Source organism: Ranitomeya variabilis, chromosome 1, assembly GCF_051348905.1.
Source record: "Ranitomeya variabilis isolate aRanVar5 chromosome 1, aRanVar5.hap1, whole genome shotgun sequence".
Lineage (NCBI taxonomy): Eukaryota > Metazoa > Chordata > Amphibia > Anura > Dendrobatidae > Ranitomeya > Ranitomeya variabilis.
In genome coordinates this window covers 593,083,824-593,101,269 of record NC_135232.1, presented here as the reverse complement: position 1 = coordinate 593,101,269, position 17,446 = coordinate 593,083,824, and positions in this window count along the sequence as shown.

The window sequence follows — 17,446 nt, the reverse complement described above, 5'->3', positions numbered from 1 at the left end:
AAATCCCAAAAAATTGATATTACATATTCCATTTAAATATGAGAAGGTTTTTTGGAAATTTCGAGTTCCCCCTTGTACGGGATTTGGTACCGAACTAAAAATGTCACCATCATTTTAGCAGGAGCCAAGAATTCCCAAGTAAAGTGACAAACGTCATCGAGTTCTATATACTGAGAAAACGAGATGTGAATACTGAAGAGAAGGACGGAGCAACCGCGACACAACAGCGCCATCTTCAGGAGTCACGTGCTCCATGCAGCAGACGCCACAAAGACAAATGAGCGCGTTCAGAGTGATTTATTCGCCTGTATTAAGTTTAGTGCCCTTAAAATGCTCAACGGTTATTTTTATGATTTACTGGATTCATAAAAAGAAAGATTTTCATAACCGTCCAATAAATATGAAATAAAGAATGAAAACTGAAGTACTGATCATAAACTCCACCGCTCCCAGAGCAGAGCATTAATGAGAATATCCAGATGGTGGCGTTGGTGCTACCTATATAAGACATCATCTGACTAATGACATAAACACCAGAGGGTTGTAAACTACAGAGACGTAATATACTGCCCAACTGCAGAGCCAATCATTACACCCCAGTAATAACCATCCATACATGTGTTATACAGAGTGGTTACATACATACATAGGGCAGTATTATAGCAGTTATATTCTAGTACATAGGAGGAAGTATTATAGTAGTTATATTCTAGTACATAGGGGGCAGTATTATAGTAGTTATATTCTTGTACATAGGAGCAGTATTATAGTAGTTATATTCTTGTAGATAGGGGGCAGTATGATAGTAGTTATATTCTTGTACATAGGGAGCAGTATTATAGTAGTTATATTCTTGTACATTGGAGCAGTATTATAGTAGTTATATTCTTGTACATAAGAGCAGTATTATAGTAGTTATATTCTTGTACATAGGGGCAGTATTATAGTAGTTATATTCTTGTACATAGGGGCAGTATTATAGTAGCTATATTCTTGTACCTAGGGGCAGTATTATAGTAGTTATATTCTTGTACCTAGGAGCAGTATTATAGTAGTTATATTCTTGTACATAGGGGGCAGTATTATAGTAGTTATATTCTTGTACATAAGAGCAGTATTATAGTAGTTATATTCTTGTACCTAGGGGCAGTATTATAGTAGTTATATTCTTGTACCTAGGGGCAGTATCATAGTAGTTATATTCTTGTACATAGGGGGCAGTATTATAGTAGTTATATTCTTGTACATAGGAGCAGTATTATAGTAGTTATATTCTTGTACATAGGGGCAGTATTATAGTAGTTATAAGCGTTTAAGCGTGCACTAAAAACTCATTTGTTCAGATTGGCCTACCGCCTCAACGCATTAACCTAATTATCCCTGTGTGGCCTATTAATAAAAAACAACAACATAATCACGTTCCTCCATCATGTTCTCATACACTTTATGCAGTTAATAGCCTCTGTGTCTGTACTGTTACATACTTAGGCAGTTAACTGGTTCATGCAGCTTTACATGAACACCCGAGCCTTACACTATGGCTGGTCCAAATAACTAAAGCAATTGTTACCATCCACCTCTTGTGTCTCCCCTTTTCCTCATAGATTGTAAGCTTGCGAGCAGCAGGGCCCTCATTCCTCCTGGTATCTGTTTTGAACTGTGATTTCTGTTATGCTGTAATGTCTGTTGTCTGTATAAGTCCCCTCTATAAGTTGTAAAGCGCTGCGGAATATGTTGGCGCTATATAAATAAAATTATTATTATTATTATTATTATAGTTATATTCTTGTACCTAGGGGCAGTATCATAGTAGTTATATTCTTGTACATAGTGGCAGTATTATAGTAGTTATCAGGGCTGGAGTGGGACTAAAATTCAGCCCTGGCACTTGAAGTTACACAGGCCCACTTGTCACATGGTGACTGTATAATATCTTTGAAACACTTGTAGGTTACAAGAAGTGAGGGGAGTGTAACACGACTATATAACATATAATCACAGCTGTATCCAGCATAACAGCTCAGTCCTATTTTTTGCTTTTAGTTGCAGTACCAAGAAAGGTCGCTACTTTACCTACATAACTGGAACTCGTAGATAATGAAGGGATGAGACAACCAAAGACCTCATTCTGATGCTCCATAAACGTTGCCTACAGCCACTTTTGGTTCCTCTGCGCAGCACGAGACCCGGTGACATCTGTAACGTCACCACTCTTCAGATATTCCGGGTCTTGCGCTGAGCTCGGCGACTGTGAAGAGCGGTATTGTTACTACCGTCACCGCTCTTCAGAATCCCTGGGTCTCGCCAGGACTGGGCAAGAAGTGGAGTGTCTGATAGACACCTCTCCATTACTTACACCAGGGATTGATAGCAGCTGACATTACGCAGCTGACATCAACCCTAAAAATCATTACACATACCAGAATTAAATGCTTTGGTGGCTGGGAAAAGCAGTAGAGTTAGTGCTATTCCCAGGCACCGGGTGCTAACTACAACTGTCATCATCCTTGCCTGGTCTCCCTGCGAAGCATTTCTGCTGTATTTACATGCGCTGATCTCGGGCCGCTAAATGAGTGTGATCGACAATACTGAAGTCGTTCGCTTGTTTCCCGGCCTCTTTACACCAACTGAAAAAGAATGATGGGAACAGAACAATCACAATTAGATCAATCTGTCCCCATACAGTATCATGTTATCAGCAGCACATCTACAGTTTACACCGGCGATGTGCTGCTGAGAACAAGGATTTGTGTTCCCACATAAACAATCCAATCACTCGATGAATAGGCAGCATTTTGCTTGTTTAGTATAATACACCCCATAGTCCTCCATATATTATAATGTGCACCTCAGTCCTCCATATAGTATAATATACCCCTCAGTCCTCAATATAGTATAATACACCCCATAGTCCTCCATATATTATAATGTGCACCTCAGTCCTCCATATAGTATAATACACTCCTAAGTCCTCCATATAGTATAATACACTCCTCAGTTCTCCATATAGTATAATACACTCCTCAGTCCTCCATATAGTATAATGTACTGCCACAGTCCTCAAAATAGTATAATACACTCCTCATAGTGCTCCATATAGTATAATGCACCGCCATTGTCATCCATGTAGTACAATTCACTTCCCATAGTATAATGCACCCCATAGTTCTTCATATAGTATAATGTATTCCCCATAGTCCTCGATACAGTATAATGCAGCCTGCATATAGTATAATGATGCCACTCCAGAGAATAATTCAGCCACCCCACAGAATGTATTGTAGCCCCCTGAGTATAATGTAAACCCCCAGAGAATATAATGTAACCCCCTCATAGAGCATAATGCAGCCCCCCATAGAATATAATGTAGTCCCTCCATAGAATACAATGCAGCCCTCCTCACATAGTATAATGCAGCTCCCCATAGAATATAATGTAGCCCCCTCATAGAGTATGATGCAATCACCCCTCATAGAATATAATACAGCCCCCATAGAATATAATGTAGACCCCAGAGAATGTAATACAGCCCCCCATAGAAAATAAAACAGCCCCCCATAGAATATAATACAGCACCCCATATAATGTAATACAGCCTACCTCCCCATAGAATATAATACAACCCCCATGGAATATAATGTAGCCCCCCCTAGAATGTAATACAGCCCCCCCATAGAATGTAATACAGCCCCCCCATAGAATGCAATACAGCACAGCCCCCATAGAATGCAATACAGCCAGCCCCCAAAGAATGTATGCAGCCAACCCCATAGAATGTAATGCAGCCAGCCCCATAGAATCTATTGCAGCCTGCCCAATAGAATGATAGAATGTAATGCAGTCAGCCCCCATAGAATGTAATGCAGCCAGCCCCCCATAGAATGTAATACAGCACAGCCCCCATAGAATGTAATAAAGCCACCCCAATAGAATGTAATGCAGCCAGCCCCCATAGAATGTAATATAGCCCACCCATAGAATGTAATACAGCACAGCCCCCATAGAATGTAATACAGCACAGCCCCCATAGAATGTAATACAGCCAGCCCCCATAGAATGTAATGCAGCCAGCCCCATAGAATGTAATAAAGCCACCCCATAGAATGTAATAAAGCCCCCCATAGAATGTAATACAGCACAGCCCCCATAGAATGTAATACAGCACAGCCCCCATAGAATGTAATGCAGCCAGCCCCATAGAATGTAATGCAGCCAGCCGCCATAGAATGTAATAAAGCCCCCCATAGAATGTAATACAGCACAGCCCCCATAGAATGTAATACAGCACAGCCCCCATAAAATGTAATACAGCACAGCCCCCATATAATGTAATACAGCACAGCCCCCCCAATTGCCCCACAATCCAGTTATCATTCATTGATATATAAAAAAAAACAAAAAAAAACCTCACCTCTCCTTGTGCCCTGCGCTGCTCCCGGTCTCAGCAGCTGCAGTCTGCCCGGCCGACACACAGCAGTTGCGCGATGATATGACGTCATCACGCACCTGCAGTGTCAGAGGCAGAGCCGGGAATGATGGGAGAGGGAGCGTCAGCAGACGCTCTCTCCTCCATCATTGCATTCAACTGTTCCGGCGTCATAGACATAGGGAGCAGTATTATAGCAGTTATATTCTTGTACATAGGGAGCAGTATTATAGTAGTTATATTCTTGTACATAGGGAGCAGTATTATAGTAGTTATATTCTTGTACATAGGAGCAGTATTATAGTAGTTATATTTTTGTATATAGGGGCAGTATTATAGTAGTTATATTCTTGTACATAGGAGGCAGTATTATAGTAGTTATATTCTTGTACATAGGAGCAGTATTATAGTAGTTATATTCTTGTATATAGGGGCAGTATTATAGTAGTTATATTCTTGTATATAGGGGCAGTATTATAGTAGTTATATTCTTGTACATAGGGGCAGTATTATAGTAGTTATATTCTTGTACATAGGAGCAGTATTATAGTAGTTATATTCTTGTATATAGGGGCAGTATTATAGTAGTTATATTCTTGTATATAGGGGCAGTATTATAGTAGTTATATTCTTGTATATAGGGGCAGTATTATAGTAGTTATATTCTTGTATATAGGGGCAGTATTATAGTAGTTATATTCTTGTACATAGGGGCAGTATTATAGTAGTTATATTCTTGTACATAGGAGCAGTATTATAGTAGTTATATTCTTGTATATAGGGGCAGTATTATAGTAGTTATATTCTTGTACATAGGGGCAGTATTATAGTAGTTATATTCTTGTACATAGGGGTAGTATTATAGTGGTTATATTCTTGTACATAGGGAGCAGTATTATAGTAGTTATATTCTTGTACATAAGGAGCAGTATTATAGTAGTTATATTCTTGTACATAAGGAGCAGTATTATAGTAGTTATATTCTTGTACAGTAGGGGAAATAAGTATTTGATCCCTTGCTGATTTTGTAAGTTTGCCCACTGACAAAGACATGGACAGTCTATAATTTTAAGGGCAGGTTAATTTTAACATTGGGAGCAAGAATATCAAAAATAAAATCCATTGTATAATTGTATAAATTACATATATTTGTTTGCATTTTGCAGTGAGAAATAAATATTTGATCCCCTACCAACCATTAAGAGTTCTGGCTTCTACAGACCAATTAGAAGCTCCTAATCAACTGGTTACCTGCAATAAAGACAGCTGTCTTACATAGTCACCTTTATAAAAGACTCCCATCCACAGACTCAATTAATCAGTCTGTCTCTAACCTCTACAACATGGGCTTTTTAAGGATGTCAGGGACAAGATCATAGACCTGCACAAATCTGGAATGGGCTACAAAACCATAAATAAGACGCTGGGTGAGAAGGAGACAACTGTTGGTGCAATAGTAAGAAAATGGAAGAAATACAAAATGACTGTCAATCGACATCGATCTGGGGCACCATGCAAAATCTCACCTTGTGGGGTATCCTTGATCATGAGGAAGGTGAGAGATCAGCCTAAAGCTACACGGGGTGAACTTGTTAATGATCTCAAGGCAGCTGGGACCACAGTCACCAAGAAAACCATTGGTAACACATTACACCGTAAAGGTTTAAAATCCTGCAGTGCCCGCAAGGTCCCCTGCTCAAGAAGGCACATGTGCAGGGCCGTCTGAAGTTTGCCAATGAACACCCGGATGATTATGTGAGTGATTGGGAGAAGGTGCTGTGGTCAGATGAGACAAAAATTGATGTCTTTGTGATTAACTCAACTTGGCGTGTTTGGAGGAAGAGAAATGCTGCCTATGACCCAAATAACACCGTCCCCACTGTGAAGCATGGAGGTGGAAACATTATGTTTTGGGGGTGTTTCTCTGCTAAGGGCACATGACTACTTCACCATATCAATGGGAGAATGGATGGAGCCATGTACCGTAAAATCCTGAGTGACAACCTCCTTCCCTCCGTCAGGACATTAAAAATGGGTCATAGCTGGGTCTTCCAGCAAGAAAATGACCCAAAACATACAGCCAAGGCAACAAAGGAGTGGCTCAAAAAGAAGCAAATTATGGTCAAGGAGTGGCCTTGCCAGTCTCCAGACCTTAATCCATAGAAAACTTATGGAGCGAGTTGAAGCTCCGATTTGCCAAGCGACAGCCTTAAAATCTTAATGATTTAGAGATGATCTGCAAAGAGGAGTGGACCAAAATTCCTCCTGACATGTGTACAAACCTTATCATCAACTACAAAAAATGTCTGACTGCTGTGCTTGCCAACAAGGGTTTTGCCACCAAGTATTAAGTCTTGTTTGCCAGAGGGATCAAACACTTATTTCTCACTGCAAAATGCAAATAAATGTATATAATTTATGCAATGTGATTTTCTGAATTTTATTTTTGATATTCTATCTCTCAATGTTAAAATTAACCTACCCTTATAAATATAGACTGTTCATGTCTTTGTCAGTGAGCAAACTTACAAAATCAGCAAGGGATCAAATACTTATTTCCCCCACTGTATGTAATATACAGTATATTGTGAGGCAGTGACCGGTGTTACATGTGAGAGTCACTGTATATTGCCCTGCAGCACCTCTTGCTGCTGCTGGAACTGCAGCTCCTGCTGCTGCTGCATGAGGACCACCTACTTAAAAAGCCCTTCCATTGCTCCAACAGACTTGAGCTGTAGCGATGTCGGCTTGCTCACTGATCTTCTGCACGCTTTGATTTTCCAGCCATATGTAGTGCAGTGGTAGCACACTTATGCAGTGATGAGGCAGTGACCCTGCAAAGTTAAAAGCAAAATATCTCTTTAATGTTCAACTCAAAAAACAGCACACGATATCCTCCAGATAGCAGCTGGGAACCATATCCTCTGGATTACACTAAACACGCCAGTCCACCTCTGACCTGTTGACGTGGACAACTGAACCGCCGTGTTAATGTTCTACTCACAGCATCACACAATACGCGATATCCTCCGGATCGCAACCGGGAACCATATCCTCCAGTTTACAGTCACTAAACATGCCAGTCCACCTCTGACCCGTTACAGTGGGCGACTGCACCAATATGTATGCTGTGGAAGCCAGGCCCTTCAGCTGCCTTGACTGTTTGGCCCCGCTTGCCTGTGCTGCCTCACACAGGTGGAGCACTGCAGAGCCTCCTGCTCTGTTCTCCTGCCAACACCAGACTGACATTGAACCTGACACACCCAAACCCTTTACTGCTGGAATTTAATCTGGGATCTGTGACCTTCAGTCACATGGAAAACTCGGGCCTGGATTTGAAATGGACTGCACGACTACCATCCTGCAGTCTGTTTCAAAATACAAAAACCCAAGTACAGGTTTTCCCAACTCTGCCCTGGACACTAACATGCCCAAGACTAACACTTATTTTTTGTCTGCACTGCAACCACAGCTATGCCTGTGACTGCAATGTCCTCTCACGGCCTCCATACACCTCCGTGCACATCCTCGGGAGAACACACAGCGACCTCTACCTGTGACATCGGTCACTGCCTCACAATTGCAATCACAGCTATGCCTGTGACTGTAATGCACCCTCATGGCCTCAATACGCCTCCGTGCACATCCTGGGGAGAACATACAGCTACCCCTTCTGGGAAAAGCGAAGAGTCTCCCTCAGCAAGAAGATCGTTGGGTACAGCCGGGACCAGCTGCTTGGAAAGCATCACCAAACCAGGGATTCAAGCTTGAGGAGGATAATTTGCATATTCCAGGTGCCTTCTGGGAAAAGCGAAGAGTCTCCCTCAGCAAGAAGATCGTTGGGTACAGCCGGGACCAGCTGCTTGGAAAGCATCACCAAACCAGGGATTCAAGCTTGAGGAGGATAATTTGCATATTCCAGGTGCCTTCTGGGAAAAGCGAAGAGTCTCCCTCAGCAAGAAGATCGTTGGGTACAGCCGGGACCAGCTGCTTGGAAAGCATCACCAAACCAGGGATTCAAGCTTGAGGAGGATAATTTGCATATTCCAGGTGCCTTCTGGGAAAAGCGAAGAGTCTCCCTCAGCAAGAAGATCGTTGGGTACAGCCGGGACCAGCTGCTTGGAAAGCATCACCAAACCAGGGATTCAAGCTTGAGGAGGATAATTTGCATATTCCAGGTGCCTTCTGGGAAAAGCGAAGAGTCTCCCTCAGCAAGAAGATCGTTGGGTACAGCCGGGACCAGCTGCTTGGAAAGCATCACCAAACCAGGGATTCAAGCTTGAGGAGGATAATTTGCATATTCCAGGTGCCTTCTGGGAAAAGCGAAGAGTCTCCCTCAGCAAGAAGAACGTTGGGTACAGCCGGGACCAGCTGCTTGGAAAGCATCACCAAACCAGGGATTCAAGCTTGAGGAGGATAATTTGCATATTCCAGGTGCCTTCTGGGAAAAGCGAAGAGTCTCCCTCAGCAAGAAGATCGTTGGGTACAGCCGGGACCAGCTGCTTGGAAAGCATCACCAAACCAGGGATTCAAGCTTGAGGAGGATAATTTGCATATTCCAGGTGCCTTCTGGGAAAAGCGAAGAGTCTCCCTCAGCAAGAAGATCGTTGGGTACAGCCGGGACCAGCTGCTTGGAAAGCATCACCAAACCAGGGATTCAAGCTTGAGGAGGATAATTTGCATATTCCAGGTGCCTTCTGGGAAAAGCGAAGAGTCTCCCTCAGCAAGAAGATCGTTGGGTACAGCCGGGACCAGCTGCTTGGAAAGCATCACCAAACCAGGGATTCAAGCTTGAGGAGGATAATTTGCATATTCCAGGTGCCTTCTGGGAAAAGTGAAGAGTCTCCCTCAGCAAGAAGATCGTTGGGTACAGCCGGGACCAGCTGCTTGGAAAGCATCACCAAACCAGGGATTCAAGCTTGAGGAGGATAATTTGCATATTCCAGGTGCCTTCTGGGAAAAGCGAAGAGTCTCCCTCAGCAAGAAGATCGTTGGGTACAGCCGGGACCAGCTGCTTGGAAAGCATCACCAAACCAGGGATTCAAGCTTGAGGAGGATAATTTGCATATTCCAGGTGCCTTCTGGGAAAAGCGAAGAGTCTCCCTCAGCAAGAAGATCGTTGGGTACAGCCGGGACCAGCTGCTTGGAAAGCATCACCAAACCAGGGATTCAAGCTTGAGGAGGATAATTTGCATATTCCAGGTGCCTTCTGGGAAAAGCGAAGAGTCTCCCTCAGCAAGAAGATCGTTGGGTACAGCCGGGACCAGCTGCTTGGAAAGCATCACCAAACCAGGGATTCAAGCTTGAGGAGGATAATTTGCATATTCCAGGTGCCTTCTGGGAAAAGCGAAGAGTCTCCCTCAGCAAGAAGATCGTTGGGTACAGCCGGGACCAGCTGCTTGGAAAGCATCACCAAACCAGGGATTCAAGCTTGAGGAGGATAATTTGCATATTCCAGGTGCCTTCTGGGAAAAGCGAAGAGTCTCCCTCAGCAAGAAGATCGTTGGGTACAGCCGGGACCAGCTGCTTGGAAAGCATCACCAAACCGCGCGCCGTAAGCATCACCAAACCGCAAGAATTTTTGCCTGTGGGACATTATTGCAAGAAAGCTTGGCTGAGTAGATTACACAAGAAGGAAAGCACACAGCAAGTCAGCAGGATCTGGGAACAACATGGCAGATGTGACAACCTACATGGTGAGCTGCAGCATATGCTACATGTTCGCAGATCGACCAGAAGAAGAATCCAATTTCACCTGTCAGAAGTGTAGACTAGTGGCCCTTTTAGAAGAAAAGGTGCGGGGTCTGGAAGAAAGAATTGCAACTTTGAAACTCATCAAAGAGAATGAAGACTTCCTAGACAGAACAGAAGCATCTCTACTGGTCACAGAAGGTGAAAAAAGTGTCAGAGAACCTCCAAAAGCAGATGAGTGGAAGCATGTGACCAAAAGAAGCAAGAAGACCATGGAGAAATCACCAACCACACAACTGAAGAACCGATATCAAATCTTTGTAGAGGTTGAAGATGGCACACCTAAGGATGAAGCACTACCAGCAAGCAAAAAAGAAAAGGGTACGCAGCAACAAGTGACAGCAAAAAGTACAGCCAAGAAGCAACGAAGAGTAGTGGTGGTGGGAGACTCACTACTGAGAGGCACAGAAGCAGCCATCTGCAGACCGGACATAACCGCAAGAGAAGTATGCTGCCTTCCAGGTGCGATGATCAAGGATGTAACTGATAGGATACCAAAGCTCTTCAGCTCCAAGGACGTCCACCCATTTCTTCTGATACATGTTGGCACCAATGACACCGCAAGGAAGGACCTACCGACAATCTGCAAGGACTTTGAAGAGTTGGGGAAGAAAGTAAAGGAACTGGATGCACAGGTAGTTTTTTCTTCTATCCTTCCAGTAGACGGGCATGGCACCAGGAGATGGAACAGGATCCTTGATGCGAACAACTGGCTAAGACGATGGTGCAGACAACAAGGATTCGGATTCCTGGACCACGGTGTGAATTACTTGTACGATGGACTCCTCGCCAGAGATGGACTACACCTCAACAAACCTGGGAAACACACATTCGCCAGAAGACTCGCTACACTCATCAGGAGGGCGTTAAACTAGAAGAAGAGGGGACGGGAAGAAAAACATTAGACTCGAACAAAGAAGACCCAGGAAAACATACTCAGAAGGGAGGTAAGAACATTTCTAAAACAATCCACAGCGAGGAGATTGGAACAAAACAAAATCCTCTAAACTGCATGCTCGCAAATGCCAGAAGCCTGACAAACAAGATGGAAGAACTAGAAGCAGAAATATCTACAGGTAACTTTGACATAGTGGGAATAACCGAGACATGGTTAGATGAAAGCTATGACTGGGCAGTTAACTTACAGGGTTACAGTCTGTTTAGAAAGGATCGTAAAAATCGGAGAGGAGGAGGGGTTTGTCTCTATGTAAAGTCTTGTCTAAAGTCCACTTTAAGGGAGGATATTAGCGAAGGTAATGAGGATGTCGAGTCCATATGGGTCGAAATTCATGGAGGGAAAAATGGTAACAAAATTCTCATTGGGGTCTGTTACAAACCCCCAAATATAACAGAAATCATGGAAAGTCTACTTCTAAAGCAGATAGATGAAGCTGCAACCCATAATGAAGTCCTGGTTATGGGGGACTTTAACTACCCGGATATTAACTGGGAAACAGAAACCTGTGAAACCCATAAAGGCAACAGGTTTCTGCTAATAACCAAGAAAAATTATCTTTCACAATTGGTGCAGAATCCAACCAGAGGAGCAGCACTTTTAGACCTAATACTATCTAATAGACCTGACAGAATAACAAATCTGCAGGTGGTCGGGCATCTAGGAAATAGCGACCACAATATTGTACAGTTTCACCTGTCTTTCACTAGGGGAACTTGTCAGGGAGTCACAAAAACACTGAACTTTAGGAAGGCAAAGTTTGACCAGCTTAGAGATGCCCTTAATCTGGTAGACTGGGACAATATCCTCAGAAATAAGAATACAGATAATAAATGGAAAATGTTTAAGAACATCCTAAATAGGCACTGTAAGCGGTTTATACCTTGTGGGAATAAAAGGACTAGAAATAGGAAAAACCCAATGTGGCTAAACAAAGAAGTAAGACAGGCAATTAACAGTAAAAAGAAAGCATTTGCACTACTAAAGCAGGATGGCACCATTGAAGCTCTAAAAAACTATAGGGAGAAAAATACTTTATCTAAAAAACTAATTAAAGCTGCCAAAAAGGAAACAGAGAAGCACATTGCTAAGGAGAGTAAAACTAATCCCAAACTGTTCTTCAACTACATCAATAGTAAAAGAATAAAAACTGAAAATGTAGGCCCCTTAAAAAATAGTGAGGAAAGAATGGTTGTAGATGACGAGGAAAAGGCTAACATATTAAACACCTTCTTCTCCACGGTATTCACGGTGGAAAATGAAATGCTAGGTGAAATCCCAAGAAACAATGAAAACCCTATATTAAGGGTCACCAATCTAACCCAAGAAGAGGTGCGAAACCGGCTAAATAAGATTAAAATAGATAAATCTCCGGGTCCGGATGGCATACACCCACGAGTACTAAGAGAACTAAGTAATGTAATAGATAAACCATTATTTCTTATTTTTAGGGACTCTATAGCGACGGGGTCTGTTCCGCAGGACTGGCGCATAGCAAATGTGGTGCCAATATTCAAAAAGGGCTCTAAAAGTGAACCTGGAAATTATAGGCCAGTAAGTCTAACCTCTACTGTTGGTAAAATATTTGAAGGGTTTCTGAAGGATGTTATTCTGGATTATCTCAATGAGAATAACTGTTTAACTCCATATCAGCATGGGTTTATGAGAAATCGCTCATGTCAAACCAATCTAATCAGTTTTTATGAAGAGGTAAGCTATAGGCTGGACCACGGTGAGTCATTGGACGTGGTATATCTCGATTTTTCCAAAGCGTTTGATACCGTGCCGCACAAGAGGTTGGTACACAAAATGAGAATGCTTGGTCTTGGGGAAAATGTGTGTAAATGGGTTAGTAACTGGCTTAGTGATAGAAAGCAGAGGGTGGTTATAAATGGTATAGTCTCTAACTGGGTCGCTGTGACCAGTGGGGTACCGCAGGGGTCGGTATTGGGACCTGTTCTCTTCAACATATTCATTAATGATCTGGTAGAAGGTTTACACAGTAAAATATTGATATTTGCAGATGATACAAAACTATGTAAAGCAGTTAATACAAGAGAAGATAGTATTCTGCTACAGATGGATCTGGATAAGTTGGAAACTTGGGCTGAAAGGTGGCAGATGAGGTTTAACAATGATAAATGTAAGGTTATACACATGGGAAGAAGGAATCAATATCACCATTACACACTGAACGGGAAACCACTGGGTAAATCTGACAGGGAGAAGGACTTGGGGATCCTAGTTAATGATAAACTTACCTGGAGCAGCCAGTGCCAGGCAGCAGCTGCCAAGGCAAACAGGATCATGGGGTGCATTAAAAGAGGTCTGGATACACATGATGAGAGCATTATACTGCCTCTGTACAAATCCCTAGCTAGACCGCACATGGAGTACTGTGTCCAGTTTTGGGCACCGGTGCTCAGGAAGGATATAATGGAACTAGAGAGAGTACAAAGGAGGGCAACAAAGTTAATAAAGGGGATGGGAGAACTACAATACCCAGATAGATTAGCGAAATTAGGATTATTTAGTCTAGAAAAAAGACGACTGAGGGGCGATCTAATAACCATGTATAAGTATATAAGGGGACAATACAAATATCTCGCTGAGGATCTGTTTATACCAAGGAAGGTGACGGGCACAAGGGGGCATTCTTTGCGTCTGGAGGACAGAAGGTTTTTCCACCAACATAGAAGAGGATTCTTTACTGTTAGGGCAGTGAGAATCTGGAATTGCTTGCCTGAGGAGGTGGTGATGGCGAACTCAGTCGAGGGGTTCAAGAGAGGCCTGGATGTCTTCCTGGAGCAGAACAATATTGTATCATACAATTATTAGGTTCTGTAGAAGGATGTAGATCAGGGGATTTATTATGATGGAATATAGGAATATAGGCTGAACTGGATGGACAAATGTCTTTTTTCGGCCTTACTAACTATGTTACTATGTTACCCCTACCTGTGACACCAGTCACTGCCTCACATATCCCTCCCTCTGTTTAAACCTGTGGGGTTGAACACTTGTTATCCCACATGGGCGTGTGACAGGGCATCCGCATGACCCTGTGACATCCCTTCCCGATACTGCACTAAGCAACCAAAGTAGGGACTGGATCTATCGGTTGACGCATGCATCCCTCCCCTTTGCGCTTCTACTCCATACTTTTTTACGGGACCATCTTCCACCCTGTTCTCTGTTGCAGATGACATGCCCACTTTCCTGATTAACCGTAGATTTGGGCCAGTTTTGGGTGGTTTCGACCTTATTTTGGGTTCACTAACCCGCGCAGCTCATCCTGTCACCTAAGTACCTGCCTTCGGGCCCTTGGTACCGTTTCCTCCATACTCTTACCTGTGCCTTGGTGACTATGTCATGCTGAACCACCGCGGTCCACCCCAGCAACTGCGGGCATACATCCACACAACGTCTCACCCGAACCCAAGCCTCTGGAAGCTGCTGCCTAGCGAGAGCTCTATCCATTTTACCCTGACCCCGGCCACATCCTTGGCTGGTGGCAGAGGGTTCCTCATGCGTATGTCTCTAGTCACCTCTGCAATCACACACTCCCGGTTTCTCCAGGCTTTCTTTTTACACGCACGTCTCTGTGTGGGACCATGGAACTAGGCTCTCCCGAACTTACCAGGGGATATTTCCAGCTCAGGGTTCAGTGGGGTCTCCACAACCTCTCCTGCCACAACCTCTAGGGGAACCTATCGGGGTTACACTCTGTCCCTAGGTTGGCGACCCCTATGGCAGGTATCCCTGACTTGGTATCTTCGAGTTCTACGCCAGGTACAACATTTACCTTGGGAAGGTTGACCCTGGTCTCCCACAGGGACCAGAACAGGGGCAAGTCTCTCCCTAACACAGTCCCGAAATGAAGGGTCTTCATCACTCCCAACACATGATTAAAGTCCCCACATGGTGTGGAAAAATTAACCTCCACAGTCAGGTACTCCCGGATTACCCCATGGATACCCATTACCTCCACTTTCCACCCTTTGGGGTTGCCCCGGCAACAAGGGACCCACGGACCAAACTCACTACGCTCCCCGAGACCAGGAGAGCCTCTGTTTGACACCCATTCATGAGTACTTGGCACAGCTTGGCATAGCTGTCGGCCGTGCCCGTAGTGGCGGTACAGACTGGCTGGGCATACATAGACACCCGACTAGCCTACCTGCGGTCCATGGGCTCAGATTTCAGGGGGCAGTTGACAGCCACATGTCCAGGCCCTTGACACCGCCAATACTTAATAACTGCAGCACGACTAGACCTTAGGGCCGCTTCAGGGGAATCGGGAGTTTTGTCACCCTCACTTCGGGTTACCCCCCCATTACAGGCTTGTCCCAGGTTAGCCCCACCAGTGGATTGTGGACTTTCCCCATGCTCCGACACAAAGTACTGATTGGCTGTATACTGCTCAATCCATTTTACCCGCTGGTCCAGAGTGTCCAGGTCCCCTTGCCCCACCGAGCGCTGCATGGTGGCCGGCAGAGCCCTCACCAGCCGGTCGACCACCACCCTCTACTATTTGGGCAGGGGTCAAGGTCTCAGGCAGGAGCCACTCCTCCACCAACTGTAATAAGTAATATGCCTGAGACCTGGCAACCTGGCAGGACAAGTCTCTACAAAGGACCACTGGTACACCCTCTGATCGCCCCTTACCTTAGGGGTCTCTTCTTTAGATCTCTGATCACCCCTCGCCTTAGGGGTCTCCACTTTACATTGCTGATGCAGCAGCACCTCTTGCTGCTGCGGCTGGAACTGCGGTGCCTCTTGCTGCTGCAGCACCTGTTGCTGCTGCCGCTGGAACTGCAGCACCTCTTGCTGCTTCTGGTCCAGTAGCTCCTGCTGCCACTGCTGGAACTGCAGTGCAACTTGCTGCTGCTGCCACTGCAAGGCCTTTTGCTCATGCTGCTGCATGAGGACCAACTCCTTCAAAAGCTCCTCCATTTCTCCAACAGACTTGAGCTGTAGCAATGCCGGCTTGCTCATTGATCTGTCACACGCTTTGTGGTATGCCTCAGTTGACACTGCCCCGCATTCTCCAGCCATATGTAGTGCAGCGGTAGCTCACTTATGCAGTGATGAGGCAGTGACCCGGCAAAGTTCAAAGCAAAATGTCTCTTTAATGTTCAACTCAAAAAACACAGCACACCATATCCTCCAGATCGCAGCCGGGAATCATATTTTCTGGATTACAGTCACTAAATACGCCAGTCCACCTCTGACCAGTTACCGTGGGCGACTGCACCAATGTGTATGCTGTGGGAGCCAGGCCTTTCAGCTGTCTTGACTATTTGGCTCTGCTTGCCTGTGTTGCCTCACACAGGTGGAGCACTGCAGAGTGTCCTGCTCTGTACTCCTGCCAACACCAGACTGACATTGAATCTGACACACCCAAACCCTTTACTGCTGGGATTTTAACTGGAATCTGTGGCATTCAGCCACAAGGAAAACCCGGGCCTGGAATTAAATGGATTGCACGACTACAACCCTGGAGTCTGTTTCAAAATACAAAAACCCCAGAGCAGCTTTTCCCAACTCTGCCCTGGAGACTAACATGCCCAAGACTAACACTTATTTTTAGTCTGCATGGCAACCACAGCTATGCCTGTGACTGCAATTTCCTCTCATGGCCTCCATATGCCTCCATGCACATTCTGGGGAGAACACACAGCGACCTCTACCTGTGACATCGGTCACTGCCTCACAAAAATAATCACAGCTACGCCTGTGACTGCAATTCACCCCCATGGCCTCAATAGCCTCAGTGCACATCCTGGGAAGAACATACAGCGACCCCTACCTGTGACACCGATAACTGCCTCACATTGTACTTTGGGTCAGTATTATAGTAGTTACATGCTTGTACATAGGAAGGCAGTATTTTAATACTTATATACTTGTACACAGGGGGCAGTATTATAGTAGTTTTATAACTGTACACGGAAGCAGTATTATAGTATACTAGTACCGACCACAGGGTGGCGCTCACAGCGAGACGGGATCAGTAACCATAGAGGTCTCAAGGACCTCTATGGTTACCATTCTGATGCATCGCTGACCCCCGATCATGTGACGGGGGTCAGCGATGTGCTCATTTCCGGCCGGATGGCCGGAAGCGCCGGTTAAATGCCGCTGTCAGCGTTTGACAGCGGCATTTAACTAGTCAATAGCGGTGGGTGAAATCGGGTGAAACAGCTGACATGTCCCAGCTTTGATGCGGGCTCACCGCCGGAGCCCTGCATCAAAGTGGGGTATCTGACCTCGGACGTACTATCCCGTCCGAGGTCAGAAAGAGGTTAAAT